Here is a 6,419-nt window from a genome sequence, read left to right on the forward strand (position 1 = left end):
ATTTATATGGCCATGAGTGGCTTGTGAACAATCAAGCAGTGTAAAGTATGTGCTCATAAAGGAGCTATGATTGGTAGATAAAGGTGGAACTTTAGAATTTCATTGTCATAGTTACTAGATTATATTTTGTATTATATGATATAGCATAGAACATCAATGATGAGGTTGTGTTCAATACTTTAGGCCTTGAACTGTAAGATATGGACTTGTATCCACCTTGTGAATACCCTGATGAGATAAATTCCAAAGACTTTTCACAATGAGAAAACATTAAAGCTCAAAGAGCAAATGGCTATACAGTTAAGTTGGGCTCGTGATTGACATGTCACATAAGTATGAAGATATGATACAAGCATAAGTATCCTTGGAAATACTAGTTTGAGGCAATGATTATCCTACCATTTTGTGGACCCAATGAGGTTCTGGTCTTGACATAATTGTAGACGCAAGGCATAAATTATGAAATGTGCTTCCCCCACAAGTTCCAATTTATTTTGAGTAATTATCAAGGTAAAGTGCTTGGTAAGGGTCGACAAAGGTTGAATTGTGTTTCAAATGTTTAGAGAACGAGGGTGACACGGGTTGATTAAATGATACTACCACTGGTGAGGGAATCGAAATACGCTAGGGGAATGGTAAAGATCTACTTAGAAAAGAGATGATGATTTGAGAATTCAAGTACTCGTATACGAGTAAAGATTTGGTAATGAGACATGACCTAAAGTTGGAATACTACAATATGAATTTTGACTAAGAAAATCAACTTATAAAACATGTGGTGTTTGGGGATGGTGTTAATTAGTGGTTGACTCTTGTATGAGAATGGAATATTGAAATCAGCTTTGTGTATTCACCACAAATGATGACCACGATCTAACCAACCAAGAGAAGAAATGGTTCTACACTTGATTGTTGGTTATTTTGGTTTTACAGACGGCTTATTGAGCTTGATATGCCTAAGGCTATTCTAAGTTAAAATTTTTGGAAATATATATGGATGGATATATATGTTGCATATTGGTATAAAAGCTCATGTGGAGTTAATTATAATTTGATTCGATGATGACATTCTATCAATGGTTATAGTGTTAGAAAATGATTAAGATAATTTATCACTTATTTTGACAGTGAACAAGTGGACTATAATACTATTAATTTAAAAGTAAGTGTTTATACTTTTGGTATGAGTTCATCAAATTCTATTATATCGTGATAAAATTTGGTGTTTTAATAAAGCCTGAAAGGCTTAGCATATAAACTAGCTTAACTGTGAGCTAGAAATTGTTAGGTTATTATGAAGTACACAAATAGAGAAGTATGACATGAATTTAATATCCTAAGGGGCAATGGAAAATAATGTATCAGTTTTGGTATAGCTTCAATATATATAGTTTTGATATATAAAGATGTGGGGAAAAGTCTATAACTTATGTGTAAAGGTGTGCATTTGAATTTGTATAATTAAAAGTGTAAAAAAAAAATTTTCCTTGATTGGTATAAAGTTCATGATTCAAAATGAATGATTATGGATTTAATTTTCTAAGGTAAAAGGACTGAAAGAAGTTGATATCAGAAAGGTCTTAATAGATGATTCTTAAAATTTAAAGTGCACTTAAGGAGAGATAAATGTTTAATTTGATCTTCAGATTGATAAACTAAAGAGGCCATGAGATCTGATGTTTGGAGTAAATTTGAGAAATATCAAGTTAGATATGTTGTAGGTGATTGATGACGAGCAAATTAGTTATGACATCGAAAATATAGAAATGATTAGTAATCAAAATGAGACTTGGAAAGGAACTTTAAAGGGAAAAATTTTGAGCAACTTTAATCCTGAGAGGTTGAGTTATTGATTAAAGAGATTGGTTAAGAATATAAAGGGGTATGTGGAATGTCATGATTTATTGAAATGCCTTGTGGTATAAGTTGAGATTTATCTAGTGAGCACTCAATCATGAAAGTATTGGAGTTTGTTTTTAGGAATATGGTGACTAATGGTTACTAGATTTGAATCATCTTTGATATTAAAAAAAAAAATAGATGAAATGAATATAGAGCGTTTGATCCTTATGTATTGTGAAATGCTTAAATGGAATTTGTATGGGAGAATGAAAAATGAAATAAAGATTGGTTGACAAATTAGACCCATAGTTAACGGTGGAATAAATGCTAGGATGTTGGAAGGTTTGATAAAAGATCAAGGTAGAGGAATTGTGAATGGTTAGGTAAACATGCATAATTAATGATTTAAGGATGATTTGATTGAGGTGTGACCAGAATTAATAGCTTATTTTAATTCTCTTCATAAGATGAAGAATGATATTGTTTTGGTCCAACAAGAGTAGTACACATAACTATATACTATGACATTGTCGAGTTTTCTATAAGATTGGAAGTTGATATGATGCATGAACCAAGATTCTATGTTACGAATGCCCGACGAAAGTGATGCGGCAAAAATTTAGAGCTTTCATTATTCACCTTACGCCGATTTGAATTGAAGGACGAATTCATTTTAAGTGGGGGACACTGTAGTACCCTGTATTTTGATACGGTGGCTAATAAAGTTTATGGACACCAATTTAGGTTAATTATCGAGTTAAATAGGTAATTCCGAAGTGAACCTGTAAAATCTCGATCTCCATAGACACATAACTAGAAGTAGACGCGATAATGAGGACTAGGGGTAATTTCATAATTTCTCTTGGTGAGCTCCTATGAGTGGGTTTTTTTTATGCTATTAAGGTCTAAATAGGCCTAAGGAATGAATGAATGATGTTTATGATGGTAAATAAATGAGGAAGATAAAAATAATGATAATTTCCACGGTAAGGGCAAAGTGGTCATTTTGCATTTCGAGTCTAAATTTTTAAGTTTCATGAACCTAAGTACCTTTAGACTATTATGGACTTTGTTTCGGTGTCAAAAGAGTAAGAAGGCTACACAAAGGATGGGAGGAAGACAAAGCCACCATGTTAAGGGCATTTTGGTAATTTCAATGGAAATTTGGATTAACTTGAAACATAAATATCTGAGCTCCAACAGCTTCTAGTAGCTTCTCCTTATTCTTCTTCCTCCCCTTTCACGTTCCTTTTATCCTCCACGGAAGCTTGCTTTGCAACTTCCATAACTTTCTCTCTCTAGCTCCAATTTTCATGCTTTTGTGCACTTTTTCATAAAGCCTTTGTGCTCTTTCATTCTCCCATCTTAAAACTCTCAAAAGTCTTTGTTCAGCACTTTCTCTCACTAGTTGAAAGTTTTAAAGAGAGAAAGAGAGACTTGCCATAGTAGCTTGGAAGCTTTTGAAAAGGAATTCAACTACAAAAAAAAAAAACCACCAAGGTGAGCAATGAATTAGGTTAAATTTTCAAGTTATTGATAATGGTTGATGATTAGAGTGGTGAGTTAATCTATTGTTGAGATTGTTATTCATTTTTAAGGTGACTAGAGTAGTGAAATAAATAGCCACCTAATGGTGATTGAAAACTAGTTAGGAACAACTAGCTGAACTTGAGTTAAGAAATAACTTTTAGAATTTTGTTAATGCCAATTTGGGTTGGTTGTGATGTTGTGTGTGTATAGGTTCCAACAAGGCCTCACCTGCCCATTTGAACCATTAGTGGAGGTTAGAGTCGACTAGAGGTTTAACAATACCGGTGAGTGAACTTGCATTTCAAAATTGTTTTGGGAATGTGAATGTATTTGCACAAAACATTTGAATGATTTTAACTAACTTTTCTTGAAAACGTGTGCCTTGGGAACAAGCCCTTGATAAAGTATTTTGATGTTGTGAAAATGTGAAATGTGCAAAAGGACAGACCTATGTGCTCCTATACTGTGTTGATATATATATATATATATATACGAATAATGTTGTGTAATGATATTGACTTGGCTATGTGCGAGTAGGAGTTTGCATAAGCCGATGCTGACTCGACTATGTGCGAGTGGGAGTGCGCATAAGCCGATGCTAACCTGGCCATATGCTAGTGGGAGTGCATATGAGCTGATGATTATGGGAGGGTGTGCATGATGATGGATGTATATATATATATATATATATATATATATATATATATATATATATATATATATATATATACATATATGGATATGTGTGTTATAGAAAGTTCATGAATAAGGTATATGGTTGTAATGCATGTGAAATTTGGCATGACGAATCTTGAGAATTTTTCATTTTCTTGCAAATTGATTTTTATTGCAACGCCAAATGGATTTTAAGTGCAAAGGAGGTCCTTTTTACACTTAGGTGCCCTGCTTCTCGCTGCAGCGAGAAACATTCTGTTTTGGTAGTCTCGCTGCAGCGAGAAACTCTTAGGTTCTAATGTAGTGCTTTCATTTTGATAAAGATTTTGACCACTTTCCTTTCTGAAATGGGAAAAGTAGTAAACATCAAAGTTGTAGCCTTTTCTCCTATATTTCTAATGGTTGAAAAATCAGGTCAATGGAACTTCTGTAGCAGGAGATATGCTAGAAAAACTGAAACATATGCAAACTAACACTATTTCTTACTACAGCGAGAAACTTTTTGTTTTGGCCACCTAAATCTCGCTGCAGCGAGAATGAACTTCGTTGCAGTGAGAAACTTGCTGCCATGCTTGCTACCTTGCTTGATTTTGACATATTTTTCAACCATTTAACTTCATGGATTGATCTTGGGTTTTTGCAACACCATGAGGTTATTAATCAAAGTTTGAAATGAGGGGTTTTTAGTAAGAAATTAAATCAATTGCATTGTTTTTGAAACAAGTGCATCATGATTTCCAAATTCTTCCTATTGATTGCTTGTTCCCTTCTTATGTTCACTCACTGAGTTTGTGCTCATGTTTTTAAACTTCATGTTTTCAGATTCAGAGGTGGTTGGGACCAAAATTGAGCGATCCACTTATGCTCGTCTTTTTGGTAGGTACTATGGCAACTCAGTAGTTGTATCTTCACCCAGAGTCACTCTGCTGACGGTCAAGAGTCTTATGCTTGTGTACATGTATAAGTAATGAAGACCACTAAGATTCATGTTAAAAATCAAATATGTATATTTGATTACTGATGCCACTATAAGGTGGCAAATGGGTGATACTATCTTAGCATAATACAAATGTGAACATTGGATTGCTATAAAACGTTACTGAAATATTTATAATTGAGAATTACCATATGTGATTTTAGAAATGATGGTTGGGATTAATGATCGGGATTGCATAAATAGGCTTGCTTGGGCTTAGTGGGCCATGCCCATTAGGCCCATACACTAGTCATAGCTCAAAATTTAGGCTGTGACAGCTTACCACTTTTTAAAGAATTGCATTGCATTTCTGTTTTCCTTAACTTCAAGGATTGGTTTTAGTGTCACTTGGTAAGGTTCCCTAAGGCTTGTTATTACTGGTATTGACAAGTTGACCCATTTGTGTCTCAAGATTTTAAGGTGATGCCACCTGACTTTGTATGAGAGAATCAGTATTTGCCATGTATTATATGAATAACTTTTCTATAAATGGCCTTTTCTCAAGCATAGGAGGTCTATCTTGAGGTGGAAATCCATGTGGAAAGTTTGGCTTAGGTGCTAATGAGGATCCTTGGTTGTTACTCCATGAGAAATTAGGATGATTCCTTCAACCAGGATTGAAGTTGTTGAAATATGGATTATTCGATTGTCTTTTAAAATTTCCAATAAACTATGTAGATTCTACAGTAATAGGACATTAATCACAAGGATGCTTATCTTCACATAACTCACATGTTGAAAATGGACTATGAAAAACATGAACACCCAATGTCTCAATTTTCTTAGTGAGAGCAACCAATTGTGTAGTCAAAGCATTAATTCTGTCAAGCTTATGAATACCAGCAACTTTTCTTGAATCGAATCTCTCATATGGCCATTGATAATTGTTGGAAGTCGTTTCTTCTAACAAGTGATAAGCCTCATTAAGGGACTTACTTGTCAGTGTTCTTACTGTTGTAGCATCAATGGCGGTTCTAATTAGTCGTAGCAAACAATTATGAAAAGTCTGAACTTGCAGCCATTTAGGTAATCCATGGTGAGGACACCTCCTAAGCAAATCTTTATACCTTTCCCAAGCCTCATACAGTGATTCAAAATCAAATTGCATAAAAGAAGTGATATCATTCTGTATCTTAGTTGTCTTAGCTAGAGGGAAAAACTTAGCGAAGATTTTCTAAGCCAAATCATAACAAGTAGTAATGGAACCAATTGGAAGCGAATTCAACAAACTCTTTGCATTATTTCTCAGTGAAAATGCAAAACCTTAATCTAATGGCATCATCAAAAATGCCATTTATCTTAAATGTATTGTAAATCTCCAAAAAATTCATAATATAAGTATTAGGATCATCATTTGGCAATCCCCAAAACTGAATTGAAGTTTGAAACATCTAAA

The 6,419-nt window shown here is 33.9% G+C and overlaps 1 non-coding gene across 1 annotated transcript; it reads left to right on the forward strand.

Moving 5' to 3' along the window:
* Positions 1-6,051: 6,051 nt before the first annotated feature.
* On the forward strand, positions 6,052-6,157 carry LOC148764644 (small nucleolar RNA R71). The gene has a single exon (XR_016024311.1). It is a non-coding gene; the product is annotated as a small nucleolar RNA R71 (small nucleolar RNA).
* The last annotated feature ends 262 nt before the right edge of the window (positions 6,158-6,419 follow it).

The sequence above is a fragment of the Theobroma cacao genome, chromosome 1 (genome assembly GCF_053813885.1).
Source record: "Theobroma cacao isolate CCN51 chromosome 1, ASM5381388v1, whole genome shotgun sequence".
Lineage (NCBI taxonomy): Eukaryota > Viridiplantae > Streptophyta > Magnoliopsida > Malvales > Malvaceae > Theobroma > Theobroma cacao.